At 42.7% G+C, this 17145-nt stretch overlaps 1 protein-coding gene across 8 annotated transcripts in view; it reads right to left on the bottom strand.

The window, feature by feature from the left end:
• Nucleotides 1-16601, bottom strand: part of L3MBTL3 (L3MBTL histone methyl-lysine binding protein 3) — a 125924-nt gene extending 109323 nt beyond the window's left edge. For 3 of the 8 annotated variants that reach the window (XM_022556430.2, XM_089921993.1, XM_089921995.1), the window contains exons 1-2: nt 14518-14778; nt 12894-12967 (exon numbers count right to left, since the gene is read on the bottom strand). The gene's annotated coding sequence lies outside the window, so the exon portion shown is untranslated. Of the gene's footprint in view, nt 1-7196; nt 7243-12893; nt 12968-14517; nt 14779-16500 lie in introns of those variants that run through there. The other 5 variants (XM_022556443.3, XM_022556439.2, XM_022556421.2 and 2 more) reach the window with 5 other exon arrangements.
• Nucleotides 16602-17145: the final 544 nt, after the last annotated feature.

Genomic DNA, 17145 nt, shown 5'->3' with positions numbered 1-17145 from the left:
TGCAAGCACATATCTAAAATTTATAAAAATTGTTTCCATCCATTGTTTCATTCTAAGGCTTGTGGACATTTTGTATAAAATATTATAGCATAACAATATTCACTACATTGTCCTTTCCTTTATCCAATTTTGAAGCCACTGGCTACTTTCACTATCGCATGAAGTCTGAACAGCTACAATAGATTAGGCATTTTCCCACCATCTCCTAATCAGGTAGAACAACCAGCAACCAATATTATTTGAACAGAAGCTGGTTTTATGACACCCTAAGTCGTCCTCCTTTTTCATCTTCTGTAAGTGTGTGCACTTGTATACAAACATACAAAGCCTTTTCACTTCAACAAATTGTGCTTCTAAGAGTTAAGCAATTTTTTTTTTTTTTAGTACTTAGAAATGCTATGCTTTATATTTTCTTTAAATTTCACCTGGTACTGTTCCATCATCCTACGTGTAACCTGTATTCCACGGGCCTGAAAACCAGGTAGATAACGGTCACTCACAATACAAGTCACAAACAGTATTTCTCATTTGCAGAAAATCATACCCCAAATCTCTTGTTAATGCTGCTGAGATTTCCTAAGGAAGTATCTTAAATATGTACCATGATGGGTCCTCTGTGTTATTAGCCAAGATCTACCACTTTTCTCCTAACCTCTTCTAAATGCTAATGGTCTCCAGCCACTGCTGATGTCAAAAGGGACAGCTTTCGAGATCAGATATCCAGCAACTGCATCCATGCAGCTTCTGATTCCCACTCACCTATGTTATGGCTGACAATGGCTAATATCAAGGGTACTGACACCCAATGTGCTCCCACCGATGCCCATTGCGGATGCCTCACCAAGGAGCTGATAATTTTACTGAAGGTGAAGACCATTACTGTTGGCACCAATGCAAATGTATTATACTCCCAAAGTCCCTCTTTTGTGAAACAGTTCACTTTAGCTTTTACTCATTTTTATTACAATTTCCTTGCCCTAAGAATTCAGCAAAAGGGTTGGAGGACAGACTAAATGACATTTTAACACTGTCATCAGAATTACCTCTTCTCTCTCTCCTGCACCGCTCCTTGTCTCTAAACCAAAGCTGTGCAACTTGACTCTCCCTGGGGATCATGTATCGAATGCATGCACTTCCTCCATCTCTCATGCAAAGAAATCTCTGGAAGCCCTAGCCTACCATGTACCACTAGTAATCTAGAAACATTAGGTGGTGATGAAATTAGTTAACACCTTACATTTAAAAATCCTATGTTATAAGAATATGGAGATGCAAGCCCTCTCACATACCGATGGTGGCACTATTGATTGAACCAACCTCCATGGAGATCAATTTTCAAGAACATATCCTCCAATTCAGCCCTTCTACCTCTAGAAATTTATCCTATAGATACTTACATGTATAAAAAAATGTAAAAGGTGATTCATGGACTATAGCACTGTTTGTAATGTTAGAAAACTGGAAACAACCTGACTGTCCATCAGTAAAGGACAGTTGTGGTACAGCCATATACAATGGTTAAAAAACAATGAGGGGGACCTCCCTGGTGGCGCAGTGGTTAAGAATCTGCCTGCCAATGTAGGGGACACGGGTTCCAGCCCTGGTTCGGGAAGATCCCACAGGCCACGGAGCAACTAAGCCCATGCGCCACAACTACTGAGCCTGTGCTCTAGAGCCCGCGAGCCACAACTACTGAGGCTGCGCGCCACAACTACTGAAGCCCGTGCACCTAGAGCCCGTGCTCCGCAACAAGGGAAGCCACCGCAATGAGAAGCCTGTGCACTACAACAAAGAGTAGCCCCCACTCGCCACCATTAGAGAAAGCCCGCGCGCAGCAAAGACCCAACACAGCCATAAATAAAAAAACAAAAACAAAAAAACCCCCAAAGAACAATGAGGAAACTCTTCACATTCTGATATAGATAGAGGTCTAAGATACTATTAATACTAAAATTTTATGCAAGGTATAAAAACTGTGTGCTACCATTCGTGTAAAACAAATGGGGTATATATAAATACGTGTATTGCTTATATATGCATAGCCTATCTTTGCCAGGATTTGTCAGAAGCTGGTAACACTGGCTGCATCCAGGAAGGAGCAACGACTGACTGAAAGACAACCAAGGGAGGGAACCTTCTCTCTGTGTAGTGTACCCTTTAGTACCTGTTGAATGTTTAAACGTGTGGGGTTTTTCGAAGAAAAAAAGTTACATTAAAAAAAAAATGTTTTAAAATCCTGTTTCACATTTATTTAAAGTACTCCATGTTTTGAAAGGCACGTCTTCTTATGAAAAATACTTAGCTTGTTACTGATGCCAACAAATGAAGCTATAGACTAGAAGGTGCTAGGAAAATCAACTTCCCCAAAGCTCTTGGGTAATTTAACTAGTAGGTATTTAACTATACATGCAAATGTATCAGCTCCACAGATGGGTGAAAAGAGAAAGGGTCGGGTTCACTTCTCCACACTGAGGTATCAAAAACATACAGTAGAACCTTGGCATTCACAGACTATTTATGGTTTCTACCATTCCTGAGTGACAGCTGAAGTTCCCATGACATTTAGTAATTTGCCATTTTGCAGAGACATGATTCTGAATAACACTCCATAAACTGAGAGTCCCGGCCAAGGTCCAGGTGTGCTCTGAGTCACAGTGCTTTGTCTGAGTGCTATGACCACTGCAAATTAAGTGATAAAAACTTTGTTTCTTGTTAAGAAATGAAACAAAAGCAAGTGCTAGTTGATTCTAGTGTTGATGACAGAACGAGGAGAATACGGAAATGTTTATGAAAGTGATAGGTCCCAGCCACAAAACAGAAGTTTCGGATAAATCAAAGGCTGAAATGTCAAATGCAATGATGACTCAGACACACTATGTGAACAAAACTACCAAATGCTCCAAAAGGAAATAAGTAGAAAAGATGTGTTATTTTGTTTCAACAAGTGCTCTCGACAGTACAAAATTTGCTCATCAAGTGAGATAAGTATTTAAGGTCTAGAGAGATCATTTACATTTTTCAGTTATACTTTAGTAATCTGAAGGGAGGAATTACACACTACAATGATTTTTTTCAGGTTGAGGCTTGGCGATGGTCTTGGGCTGTATCCCTCACAAATGTCAAGAATCTATTGTATCTTATTTTGACTGGAGATAAACAGAGTCCTTCACAATCCTCCCTTCATATGATTCCTTCCCTCACATCTACCAGGAGAGGATAAAATCGTGGCTCAGAGTGGGAGCAGAGACTCCCCCAGGGCTGCACTTCTACAGCGAGTTCAAGGTGAAGAGGCCGCCTGGGGCTGTGATGGAGAGAACAGTCCCCTGAAAGATAAGCAACCCAATCTAGTACGTCCCAACATAAAGTGAGAGAGTGGGCCTTGCCTATAAACCAAAAGTCTGGATCTGCAGATAAGGTGAGAATTAAAGATTACTAAAGAAAGTGTACTAACCGTAGCCTGGCCATGCCTGCTCAAACTATTGTTTTCAAAATATTACAGTATTTAAAAGAACGGCTAGTTACTGTTCACTAAGACCAGTTAAATAGTTTTAATAATTTTACGTGAAGTTGCTTTTTTAGAATTCCATTTTACAGCTTTACAGTTAACAGGTGCATTTTTCAAAACTAAGTTACAGAGGTGACAAGGCCAAGAGCTGGTAGTGGTTGTAAAACGGGGGTAGACATGACCTCAGAAGCAGCATCTGAGAATCAGATTTAAATTCTGTCATTCAGAGAGATGCCGGGGCTGAGATCTCAGTGCCTGGTGTCAACGGACTAAACTCATCAGTTTGGGGTTCAAGAGGGCAATGTTATCTTTTGTGAAGTGTAAGTCAGGAATGTTAACCCTAAAACCACGACCACGAAAGAAACAAAAGTGAGAGCTATGCAGAAGAGTAAGACGGCAATAAGAAAAGTCAGCCTCCACTGTGGGGATCCAACGCCTTGTTGCTTTGATGCCCATATTAATACCATCAACTGAAGCTGGCTTTTGGTGTGCTTTGTAGAAATCATCGATCGCTAACCAAACGCTGTCTCTGGCACATTGTGACGTTCTCAAAAACGTCTTAAGCGTCATCTTCGGTAATATCATCAAGAAGGCCTCTGCCCACTGCTAAACACGTTATTAAAGTGGCGTATAAAACTGTTTTGGGCCTCCGCATCCCCACTCACCCTGCCCCTGGTCATCCTTTCATAGACAGATGCAAATCACACACGTCATGCATCATCCTCAAAACCTGCCACACTCTCTCAAGTTCCTCTTTCCATCCCTCTCCCTTTCCTAAACAAACCACAGCCTTCCTTTCCTCCCTTCAATTCACTTTCCAAAGATTAACAATTACCTATTCTGTGACATAAGACCAGCTAATCCCTTGAAGCCTCAATTTCCCCACCTGTAAAATGTGGCAAATAATAGAACTTTTCTTCATTGGGCAATGGTGAGGATTACATGAGAGAAGCCAGGTAATACCTCAGCACAGTGCCTATCCCATAGTAAGCCGCCAATAAAATCTTAACTTTCTGCTCTAATTACCTGGTTTAACAATTATTTGCGCTCATGAGAGTCGCTCTGTGATCTCAAAAAATTAGTCAGTGGCTTTTTTTTCCCCTTTCCCTTCATTTTATTTCAATGGCATCTCTTATAGTAAGCCACCTGTATTCAAAGCTCCATCAGAAGATGTCAAGATCACTACATAAAAGTACATGTTTCATTGTTAATAATAATAATACCTATATTTACATGGCTCCAGAAATGACTAGCTTTCTTCATAGAACAATACCTCTGAAGTAATGGAAAAGGATTCGTTGTGTAGGCAGGGAGTCGGGCCCAAAGGCCAGGCTCTCTTGGCCACCATGCTGGGCTGGCACCACACTGTACACCAGGCTAAGGTATGTAAACAGGACGAGATGAAAGGCTAGGGCCACATTTCTCAAAGTCTGCCCCTCAAAACTTTTAGACCATTTCTGCACGTCCCGTGATAAAATTTTGTGGTGAGGGAGATGTGTAACCCCCCCGGGGTCTTTAGGAGACGGATGGCGCACGTCAGCAGCAGCGCAGCGATCTGTGTAGTGCTGTCTGAGCCCAAGTTTCCCACAGTCACTTAGCCTTGTGGCTCTGTTATCACAGTATAGCGAGGTCCATGGAATCCCCTTTTCGGAAGATGCTGAGTTACAGAAAATAAATTCAAGAAACAACATGAGAGCAGGCAGTATTTTACAGGGTAGAATTTATTCATCTTCAGGTTAGAGTCAACTACAGAGGTGCTGCCTCCTGGCTGAGCTCGCCATCTGCATCCATGTGTTGAGATTTGTAGTGTCTAACACTGGGGAATGCCCTCAGGACCTAGAGTCCAGGCTGGAGAAAGTGATCCTGAGAAAGGCAAAACCTCTGCCTCCTAAGGTCTATCTATGGTTTTCTGATTTATTCTCTAATGGCCTCCTATGTACTTTCATGACACCAGAGAGGTACACAGCCTGTAACGGGGGAACCCACATACCCACAAGTACACGGCCATGTAGGGGTAGTCACACAAAGCCAATAAGCCTAACCCATTCCAGAGACACAAACATACTGGAGCCGGAGGGTTTCTTCTATGCTTTGCCATTTTAAAGGCTCTTACCAATACTAGACTAGTTGACCCTCACAGCTACCTTTTAAGATGGCCAAGAATTCTTAGCCTCATTTTACAGATAAGAAAAGATCACCCAACCAATAAACAGACTTTTACCTCCCAAGACAGTGCCCCTCAAACTATACCATACTGCCCAACACATTGTATTTTAGTCAATAAAGAAGCCAGTCTAATGTAAAGGTGAAAAGCATAGCAGCCAGAGTGCCTGGGTTGAATCCTGGCTTCACAGTTTACTAGCTGTATAATCTTGGGCAGGGTACCCAACCTCTCTTGAGCCTCAGCTCCTTCATCTAAAAAAATGAAATAGAAATATCTACTTCATATGGATTAAAAAATGTTTTAATCATGCATGTTAAAGTGGTTTGTACTTTTTGGACACTCAGTCCACAACAGCTACGGTTATTTTGAAGAAAAGAAACAAGCTGCACTTCAGTGTCCACATTCCCTCCAAACATGGGTTTACCAGATGTCTGAAGTATCCCAGGGCAGAGGAGTTGATAACTCTGTAAAAGCCAATACCTTTGCACCACAAAGTCCTATTTGATTTCTTAAGAGTCCAGGGGTGAAGGTGGAGAAAAGTGGAAGTTAAGAACTGTGGTAGGATTCTGGGATTTCATGGACAAATAAAATTTCAAAATGAATTTGGGAAGCTGATGAAAGGTCAATAAGTATTAGTTTTCCCAAGCTCTTATAAAGAACATGTTAACAAGCAGAAAAGTATGAAAGACATAATCTCTGAACAGCGACCCAAGACTAAGCCACTGGCAACCTTACTGTGACATTTTTGCTGAGGAGGCATAAAAGCTTCCTTGCATACCAACTGTGGTTCCAGGACCTGCTTTCAGGAAAGCTAGTGCAGAGGCCAACAGAAAGCACCGTAAGAGATCGCAGCAAGAGGCCAGGAGGAGAAAGAGTGATGAACGCTATGGATCCTCTCCAAAGGGGACTCAAATGACTACAGTGAGTCTTTCTCTGTACAAGTACTGGAATATGTGTACGTAAGATGCCAGGAGAAGAGGGGCTGGAAAGGCAGAATCTATACCCCAATTATAATACTTATTACATCATATCATGATCATTTACTTACAGGAGGTTTTGGAGGAAAGAAAACTGGATTTCTTCATTTCGCTATCCCATGTGATTATCCACAGTAGGAATCAATAAAAATTTATCAGATGAATGAATAAAATAGAAGGGGAAAATATAACAGACTAGTTGTGGGCAGGCACTGGGGACAGAGGAAATCAGGAAACGATCTTCATTTGTCCATCTACCTCTTATTCTCCAGTGAAAATTCTAACTAACAACGAGGCTGCTAAGCATTTATTTACCTCTTTGGCAGAAGGATAACATTCCTGCTCCAAGAAACCTTCCTTATTTAAGTGTCAGTGAAGAATACATGAAAAGAAGTTAAATTCAAACCTCTTAAACAGGCTTACTCAATAAGGATAAGAGAAAAATCTAAACTCACACCTGAAGCATCTCTCAACAAACACATTTTGCTACAAAGAAAAAATTTCCTTTCAAATCAAGCATGACAGATACCAGCTTTGATATTCTACTCACCCTGACTGGCAAGAACTCTGAATCGCACACATACTGGAACTGAGATCTGTTGAGGAGAGATGTGAAATTTTGCCCTGAGGGCCCAAGTTCATAGATTTTTAGGCAGGTAAAACTCTAGATCATTTCAATGTGAGAATTGAAATCTCGGTAGCATCAAGAACAAATCCTTGAGAATCTGGGTCTCCTGTCCATATATATGCTTATATAGTAGATGCCTTCCTTTAGATATGAAATCAGTTATTAGGACAGTCCTTCTTATTGATACTTTTTCAGAAACACCCCCCCACCACCAGTAGTTATCTACTGGTCATGTTTTAATGAAAATGACCCTAGTTATAACGTATTGATGGTTTCTCTGATTTGCTACCTTTTCTGCCACGGAGATTACATGCAAAGGGGTAGTCACTGAAGGCAACCTTTACGAAATCTCAACTTCCTGCCCTTCCGTTTGTTACTGTAAGAAGGATGAATTATTTGAGAGTCTGTGGCTTAACCTACTTACTTCCTCTGAAGGAGGAACAGAAAATTAAAAATGCCTTTCAAGAAAAAAAAATGTACATAGAAAATGAAATCACAAACTGACATTAACAGTCTTACAGCATATTTAATACACTCTCTTCAAATGCTTTTATTTGAAGTTCATTTTCAGTGTACAGACTATATCTCAATTTGAAGCAAAAATATCCTGAAAAGTGCTAGCATGTCATCAACATATTACACTAGTAGCGTAATAATAGAAATTTTACACCCATTAGAGGGATTCAGGGGAATAAAAAGAGCAAGAACCTGTCTCACACAGATATTTCCCTGCTTATGCAAAATATGCATGAACTTAAATTAAAAAAGAAAACTAAAAGTAGTATCTTGTTCTTTTTTCTTATTTCACTTCGTAATTTTTTAAATGCTAAAAGCAGTATCTGTTTTCTTATTCTGCTTCATATTTTTATAGAACATAGAGCTAGAATTAAAAGATTTACACTTGATTTCTCTTTTGTATATGATAAATTAGATTTGACCAGATTTTATTTCTGTCACAGAAGTCACGTCTACAGGGCTTACCCTGATAACCATTTGTAGCTAAACTCCTTATCAATAGATTGAACAGCTAGGCCTCCAATCTGCCAAATAAGACCACAAACCAATGGGGTGAAATTATCTAAGACCATTTAACAACCAGACCAGGGATTTCAATTCACAGTTCAGGGTTCAAGCAGTGTTAACAGATGGGAGAAAAATAATCAACTGATTTTGGTGCCTGAACCATCCTACTAAAAGTGTTTTAGGAACTGAACTGGTTTAATTCTATAAAATTTCACATAACATAAAGCTATAGTCCAATCTTCAAAAGGCCTGGCACACAGCAGGTACTCAAAAAAATGTACTGGATGACGGTGTTTCAACAAAGGAGAAACAGGCTGTACACCTGAAACTAACACAACATTGTAAATCAACTATACCCCAATACAAATGTAAAAAACAAAACAAAAACAAACAAACAAAAACAAAGGAGAAACAGCCCATCACCCTATAATCAATGCCTGCGGGAGCATCCTTCTAAGTCAGACAAAAGCTCTGCTTGATGGACCACGACTCAGATGATAGAAATATTATATGACTCCCACTGTAATCCAGAACCGCCCAATGAATCAAAAGCTCTTCACTTCATTTTGTAAATGGGCCTACTCTTCTGGTTAAAGAGTATAATGTCAGTAGTTATCGTATTTTGGTGAATATATTCTTAGTCATATTCCCTGTTATCTTTATTAAACTTTGATCCTAACACTACATTCCTCCCTACCCCCAGCTTCTCACCACCATTATCTCTATCCCTCATTTGAATTTTCTTCTTTTATAATCACAATAAATTCCATCATGTTTTGAGTTCACAAAATGGTAAATTTAGGTCCCAATCTTTTGATTGATGATTGATTGATTTACACTTTTTGATAACACACCCTACTGCCTTATCAGGTCTCTTCCTATACAGAACAAGTGAAATCTTATTTATATATAAGCCTAGTAATTCCCAAAACTAATCTGAGTAATGTTTTATTAACAGTTAGTGATCATTTCAAGGCCATGAACTAGACCAAGGTGTTCTTTTCAGTATAACTCAGTCTTTCCCCAACTTTCAAAAAAAGGAAAAAAAAAGAGGAAAGTGAAGAGATAGTGTTTCCTTCCCGTAATTTTTTCTTACACCTGTTTGCTATTGCTCATCTTAGCGAACCAACGTATACGAGCAAATACATTAATCTGGAAATGTGTTTTCTTAGAAATATTCTAAGAATTACTATTTGGAATATTAGAAAGTTAAAGACATAACAAAACAAAAGCCAGTGTCATTTTCCCTGGTCCCACCCCTTTCAAAGTACATGATATGAACTAAGACAAGTTACTAAGTATCTCTGAGCACCAGTTTGCTCTAAAAGAGAATTAATAATACCAAATGCTCAAGGTTAGTGAAAGTATTAGGGATAATATTCAGTGTCTAGAACAATACCTGGGCATACAGAAGGCACTCAGTAAGTTTTCGTTAGATGAATGAATGAGTGAATCAATGAATGAATATAAAATATCTAGCTTAATGCTTGACATTCAGAAGGCACTCAATACACAATTACATTGACTATATCAACACTTCACAGTGTTTTGCAGAGGGCACCCTACCTTCCAGGACCCTACCTTAGGAAACACATCCAGTAGTACCACCACAGTACTTACCTCTATCTACCTTTCACTAGCACTGAACCATGGCTTTGTTTTGGTAATTACCATTGTATGTGTATAGATTATCTCCTCAACTAGATTATGAACACACTGAAGCCAAAGACTGTTGCTTTCTCTGTAGCCTCAACAAATTCATTCACTTCACCCTATTCTAAGTATTCATTATGTGAAGCACTTCCCAATGGAGACTTACACAAAATAGATATCAATAAATATTTGTGGACTGACATAAAACACTGACTTACAGAAAGACTAGTAAATAATAATAAAAAGGTTTTATTATAATACACATGTAATTCTTCTAATCACTACCCAAGTCATTAACTATAAGTCCACTTCTGAGGAAGAAACTGGAGCCACATCCAGGATCACCCAACTTTATACAAGTTCCTCTCAAAAGTCCTTGTTCCTTCCTTCAAACCACCCTGTCTCCTACAAAAGGACTTCTCTTAAAGGCTTTTTTCAATTCGACTTCATAAATCAAACTCCTGGGGTAAGCGTGTAGGGAACTCATCAAGGGCAAAGACCTAGTCTTTCAGTGTTCAGCACTGTAAGAGCTCAATAAAAATGAGTTAACTAGTAGAAACATCGCTAGAGAGATTACTCAGGTTACCCAGCCTTGGGACCCCAAAGGTACCCTTGTCCACACCACATAAAGTAACTTCTTTTGTAAGTTTCCCATCCTATTATAAACAGCTTTTGTTGATATATGTATTTCTTAGAAATAAACTACCAAACAAAACAAACCAGTGGAATTTTTCAAGAACCAACCTTCAATTCCTCAGGGATGAATTAAACAGGACATATATTTTTTCTTTCCTTCACTATTGGGTTTTTGGGTTCTTAGCATATTGATTGGATAATTTACAAGAGAAGTGAGATAAACTAAAACTTTTCAGAGTTTGTCAAGTTCAGTATTATCAAATTGAAAACAATGACAGATAGTACTTGTGGTTTTCTTTTTTCTATCTAGATAACAGTTGATTAGAATTAGAATAAAGCAGCAAAGAGGTCTAGAAAACATGGCGGGGGGGGGGGGGAGGAAAGCCCTACAGGTAGCTTCCCCTAAATCCAGTCATTTGCAGTACCCATTTTCTGGCCCCGAGAGTTTAAATTCTTACTACTCCAGTTACCTATTTTCTCATCCTCATTTCCCAGCAGATTCACACAACTAAACTATTAATTACAGCACATGAATTCCCCTCACACCAACCCTTCTACTTTCATCACCCTACCATTTCCACAATTTGGCATCATTTTATATTTAAAAGTATTTATTTCATCTACTCCTACCTAGCAAATGACTAGCTCGGGATAAATAAATATCAATTCGTATTCAACACCATGTTAAAAACATGGTCCCTTCTCTCAAGGAGCCAAAGTTGTAAAAGAGAAACTACTAATTTCCTATAGAAAAGAAATATCCCCCAGAAGTATTGTGACAAGTCCGTATAATATATACACCAAAAACTAATCTAATAATTTTAGCCAGGAATTAAATCACTCTGTTCGGCTCTTAAAAACCTACCTCCTGCCCTTTCCAGAAAACGTGGCTAAGGTGAAATGGTAATATGACAACCATTTCAAACATCTGAATAGCTCTTCATAGCGCTCAAAACCTTATTTTATTTGATCCCTTCAACAAAGAAACCAAGGCAAGCATTGTTGCTCCACTTTTCCAGATGGGGAAATCTAGGCTGAAAGAGTTAAAGTGACTTACACAAAGTGGTACATTTAGTGGCTAAATTGTCTTCTGATTCCTATTCTAGTACTCTCTACACTCACAGTGATTCCCCAAATGAAGAAAAAATAATCACTGTCTTCCACTCAGCACATCTAAACATGAAACTCACCACCCTAGGAAACACATTTCACTCTGCCTGAACTCTACTTCAGTCTGGGTGATCTTCTTGAAGCTGTTCTTGCCCCCTTGTCTCTGCTGCATCACCTACGTGGACATCTATTTATTTCGCTAAATTATACTACTCAAGATGATCCACAAGCAGAAAATGACAATAAATTCCCTTTTAACAATCATTTTTATATTGGTATTTATTCAGTTATGACATCGAGACCACATCTACCCTGGTTATAAGGTGACTCAATAGGGATTATTAGTCCTGCTAATTTATTTTGTTTTCTTTTGTTTTTGCCAAACAAGAATTAGTAACTCCTTTAATACCCAAGACAGAGAAGGAAAATGAAAGGCAGAAAAAGAAAGGGAAAGATCAAAAGAAAGAAGGTATACATAGTAGAAAGCACTACAGTAGCACAAATGTACTTTGATGCTCTACCCAGAGAGGGCCCCCCTTTGCCTGAGAATGACCTTTGTCCTGAAAGTAGGCCCTGGATCATTGGAGACAAACCAGCACCCTCCAAAATTACCAAAGGGATCTTTACTGGACAACAGCTGTATTCCCTGTGGTGATATGCTTAAAAGTTGACAAGTTTATGCTAACACACTGGAAACTCACTATAACCTATGATTCGATATTTGGCACAAGTCAGACCACCATTGGACTTGAGTCACAGAATATAAGTTACTTAAATATCCCCAAAGATCTTGTTGTGAATTTCACCTACAAAATTTTACCAAGTTCCAGAACCTTCCATATCACTGTGTACTTATACAACAGTTATATTAATTCACAATTGCTTTGTCCCACTTTCTCAACTCCAAACAATAAAACTATTTATTTTCAGCAGAAAACAGGTGCAATTGGAGCGTGAATTAAGAATCTAGCAAAAAGCCAGTCCAAAGGTTATCCAGAACAATCTCTTAACTTTTTCTAATGTTTTAATTAGAGCCTCAAGCCCACTCAGTGTCAAGACTTCCATGCATTCAAAGCGGCCCTCACAAAATGATGTTTTTCTGCCAACCTTGTTCCACACTCTCCTCCCTCATCCCCAAATGCAGCTTTTAACATTTGCAAGTATATCAAGGAATTTGTTTCAACATGCAACTCTTACCTAGTTGCAGTGAAGAAATAACTGTCTGATGGTCTTTAAGACTGTCGTCCACCCTCAAGACTTCTTCCGGAGGTCTAGCATTGATTTAAAAGGAGGACAAATAAAATCAAAATATTGTCATAAAAAAAACCCTTCAAACCCGCAACTAATATGTATAAATTTTGAATTGCTGATTTATTGCATAATTTCATACATTACCACTTGATATGTTAAAAAAAAAAAAAACTAGTTCTGGATGAGATGAACTAGATTTTATCATTTATATCATTGCCCTCCCCTAAATTCCCCCATTAAAGTCTCTCCCATTGTATGACAAGCAGATGAAAGTTACAAGGGTCATTTGGTTCAACTTCCATTTCTCTCATTGCTTTTCTTAAAACTAAAGTTACTATGCAGAACACACACTGGCAAAAGAATAGATTCTATGTAAGCAAGTTTTGTCCGTATATCAAATATTTAAGCGTTTAAATCACAAACTATACAAAGCGTTCAGAAATAATGTATTTTGCAGTGAAACAAAATTACACTCTTAGCACTAAAAGGGGCCATTTATTTTATGACTATATATAACTGTATGTTTAAGAAACTAAATACTAGCCTTAAATTATATTTATTAGAGAATAAAATGATCAGCTCACATAAAAGGCACATTTCAACCAAAGGTCTTTCTCATTTTTTCGAAGTTTTAAACACAAATTGCACTTTGCATTTTTATTAACGTTCAAATGAAATTATCCGCTGTGACTCCTGATTAAAAGTAGATCAAATGTGTAGACAACGATAAATATAAAAAACAAACAAATTGCTTCTAATCCAGAGAGTGACCAATCTCAAATCCCAGAATAAAAGCAAAGTGTTTTTTCCCATAGAAGTAATGAAGAGTGGAAGTTGTAGAGTCTGGGTCCTCAGATCTCATTGGCTCTCCAATGTACTAAACTTTCTATTTCTGATCAGCATCCTCTCATACAACATCTGGCTGCTCGCTCGGGTCGTCTAATTACTTCCACGTCTGAACGGACTACGTAGCTAAAAGTAAAGGCCAAAGTTTGCTCTCGGCCTTCCGAACTTAAAAAGATGCGTTTAACCACTAGAGGTCTCCCCTTGGCCAGTTTTGTACGTTCGCTATTTTGCTGCACTTGAAACTTTCCGGAGAAATGCTCTACTAGAGTCAGTGTTTTTCTAAAAACTTGCGCAAAAATCCACGCGACCGAGCTAGCCAGTACAGAGACTCTCGGGCTCCCCAAACCGATAAAGCTATTACAAACAACCCTCTAGGAAAATCAAAATTAATATTCGACGCACTCGCTCCAGCCGCTCCCCCCCCGCCCCATTCTTATTTCTCATCTCAGTTTCCCTGAACTTAAACTCAGAACAATCAAAAATCTATTTTTGTTTCGGTGCACTCTGAAGGATCTCTAACGCATTTTTCTGGCGGTAGACCCGAGGTGGTAGAGGAGCGGGCCGAGGGATGCAGGGAGGGGGAAGGGCCGTGCTCACAGCGCCCGAGGAAGTTGCATAAGGAAAGAGACTCCGTTTTTTGGGTCCCCTCAAAAAATCGGCAGGGAGGGGGAGGAAAAGGAAGCGGGGAGGGGGGAGGTAGGAGGGAAACCGAAGCGACGTTTACCTTCGTCTCCCCGTGTAAGGGTGGGGTAACAGCCACGATCTTCGCGACCCCGGAGGGCGGCTCGTTACCCCCACCTCTCTCCGAGCGCATACGGACAAACAGATACCCCCACCCCTCCGCGGGGAAGGCGGGGAGGAAAGTGCCCGCTTTTAAACTTTCTCTCACGGTCGCGCTTGGGCCGGGCTTTGACCAGAAAGGGTGGGGGAGACTGGAGGGCCTTTTTCTTTCAAGGTAATTAAAGTTTTACCACCAGCACAGAAGTTGCGCCCCCTCCCCCGCTGCCAGGGCTCACAAGTTTTCCTCCCGCTCCTCCCCCCCCCACCCGCCCCACCAGCTCGCGGGGCGCGCGGCGGATGCCTCGGCTCCTGCGCTTCCCGATCCCCACCCCCGCCGGCCTCTACTTCCCCCCGCCGGGCCGCCGCGGCGCGAGGACGGCCCGCCGGGCCCAGGACGCTAGTGTGCAAAACCCATTATCCCGGAACGGCACACGCACGCGGCGCGAGGCGGGCGGCGGCCCCGCCTCGGACCCCTCTTTGCCTCCCCAGTATAAGCACGGCGTAAACAAGTTGCAGGAAAAGCAGCCCCGCGCCTCCACCCCCCCCCCCCCGCCCGCCTCCCCGGCGCGGCGGCCGCCGCCGCCCGCCGCTACCGCCGCCGCCGCCTCCAGACACACGCCCGCGCCCGCACCCGGGCCGGCGCGGCACGGCGCGGGGCGAATGCAGCGACGGCGCGGGCTCCCGGCCCGGCCCGCGAGCCCGCGCCCTGCGCCCTCCCCCGTGCGGACGGCCGCCGCGGGCCCGCGCCGCCTCGCTTCCCGAAGCACTTTCCTGCCTCGGGCAGAAATAAACCGGAGGGTTTATTTTTGTGCAACTTTCCCAAAATGGCGGAAATTGGAGCTGATCTATATGAAATTCTCACACAGTCGGTCGGGAAGGGGGAGGCGGCGAGGAAGAAAACGCAAACTCTCGGCCGCCGAGCCCGCCGCGGGTCCGTGAGTGTGTGCGTGCGTGTGAGTGTGCGTGTGCGCGGTGGGAGTCGGGGAGGCCTTTCCGCCGCGCGCGCACACACACACACACACACACACACACACAGAGCACACGCCGGGGAGACGCGCCTGCACATTCAACCAGTCCATTCTCCGCAGCCCGAGCGGGTAGAAAGTGGCCCGGCCTCTTTTCCCACTGCCTCGGTCTCCCGTACTTGTACTTCTCGCGCTCGCTCGCTCGCTCGCCGGTGCGCGCCCGGCACAAAGGCCACACGGGCGGAGGGGGCCGCAGGGGCGGCGCGCGGAGCTCGCGCCTCTCGCCGCACCGATCCGCGGCCCCGGCCGCCCCCGCCGGCGCCCCCAGCCTCGGCCGCCGCGCTCGCCGCCCGGGCTGCGGCTCCGCGGCGCCCACTCGGGCACGCACCCCGGCGGAGCCCGGCGCCGCCGCGCTCCCCACCCCGCGCCCGGTGTCATGAAAGCGACCAAAGTGACAAGCTCGGGGGGCGCGGGGGAGGGGGCACACACGCATCTGGCCGCCTGCGCGCGGGCGAGAGCCCGACGCGGCCGCCTCGCCCCGGCTCCTTTCCGCACGGCCCCCCACACCCTTCCCCGTGTGCGCGCAAAGAAAAAAATACAAGTCTCTCCTCCCCCCATTTTTTCCTTTCTCTTTTCTCTCTCTTTTGTTCCTCTTTCACACTCGCACTCACTACTTCAGAGTGAGATGCCCAGAGGCTCCCCCTCCAGCCGTTTCCGAGTCACTTGCCCACTTTTTTCCCCAGGATTAAGTTTTCTTCTCTTTCCCAGAGGCGCAGAGAAGTGGGGGAGAAACCCCTTCTGTCCTTTCCCCTCCCCTGATCTGTTTCACAAGACGAGGGTGCGCTTCCTTCTCTCTATAGGTCTCTTAACTTTCATCCTCACCCAGAAAAATAAATGAATGGCTTTTGCACGGACAAATCTTCAGATTAATAAGAGATTAGATCCGATCAACCGCTTCTTACCCCCAAATTTTCTCTTTTTTTTTTCTCCGTCTCACGAGTAGTCCTGACAAATGGTCCAGGGCTGCGGGCGCACTGCGCATGTGCGCGTAGAGTCAGGGCTGGGGAGAGGGGAAACTGCGCTGGTGCCGGTGCCGCCGCCGCCGCCACCGCCACCGCCGCCGCCGCCACTGCCGGGGAAGCTCGCTCTGGCTTCCCTGTTAATGCTGCTGCGCCTTCGCCGCTGGAAAGCAGCATTAAAGCGGGTTGGCAAATGCAGCAGCCCGCAGACACTGTTTCAGGTGCATCTTTTCAATACCCTTGTCACCGGCTCAGGGCTGGTTCAAGAACAATCAAAACAAATATGAAAGACTGCTAAGGTTATAAATTTCTTTGTGTATTTTTCACTTTACTTTTTTAAAAAGGCATTTCTCAGAGCAGCTAATCCACCATATACTGTTAAACGTATGCTTTCAGCCATTAAAGAGTGGGATTAGTCTTATAGGAACACAACCCAAAGGCTAAATGCATGCTACAGGTCATGAAAAATAAGAAAGTTTGAAGTTTTTATGCCCTAGAACCTCCCCCGCTTTTAGGACTGGGAGAATACATTATAAAGTGTGCATGTGAGGTGTGCACGTGCTTTGCGTTTCTTAAGTGCTGGTCTTT

Source organism: Delphinapterus leucas, chromosome 12, assembly GCF_059928025.1.
Source record: "Delphinapterus leucas isolate spDelLeu-1000000601 "Yukka" chromosome 12, BTC_Dleu_Yukka2, whole genome shotgun sequence".
NCBI lineage: Eukaryota > Metazoa > Chordata > Mammalia > Artiodactyla > Monodontidae > Delphinapterus > Delphinapterus leucas.
This window is presented reverse-complemented; position numbering and strand designations above follow the sequence as displayed.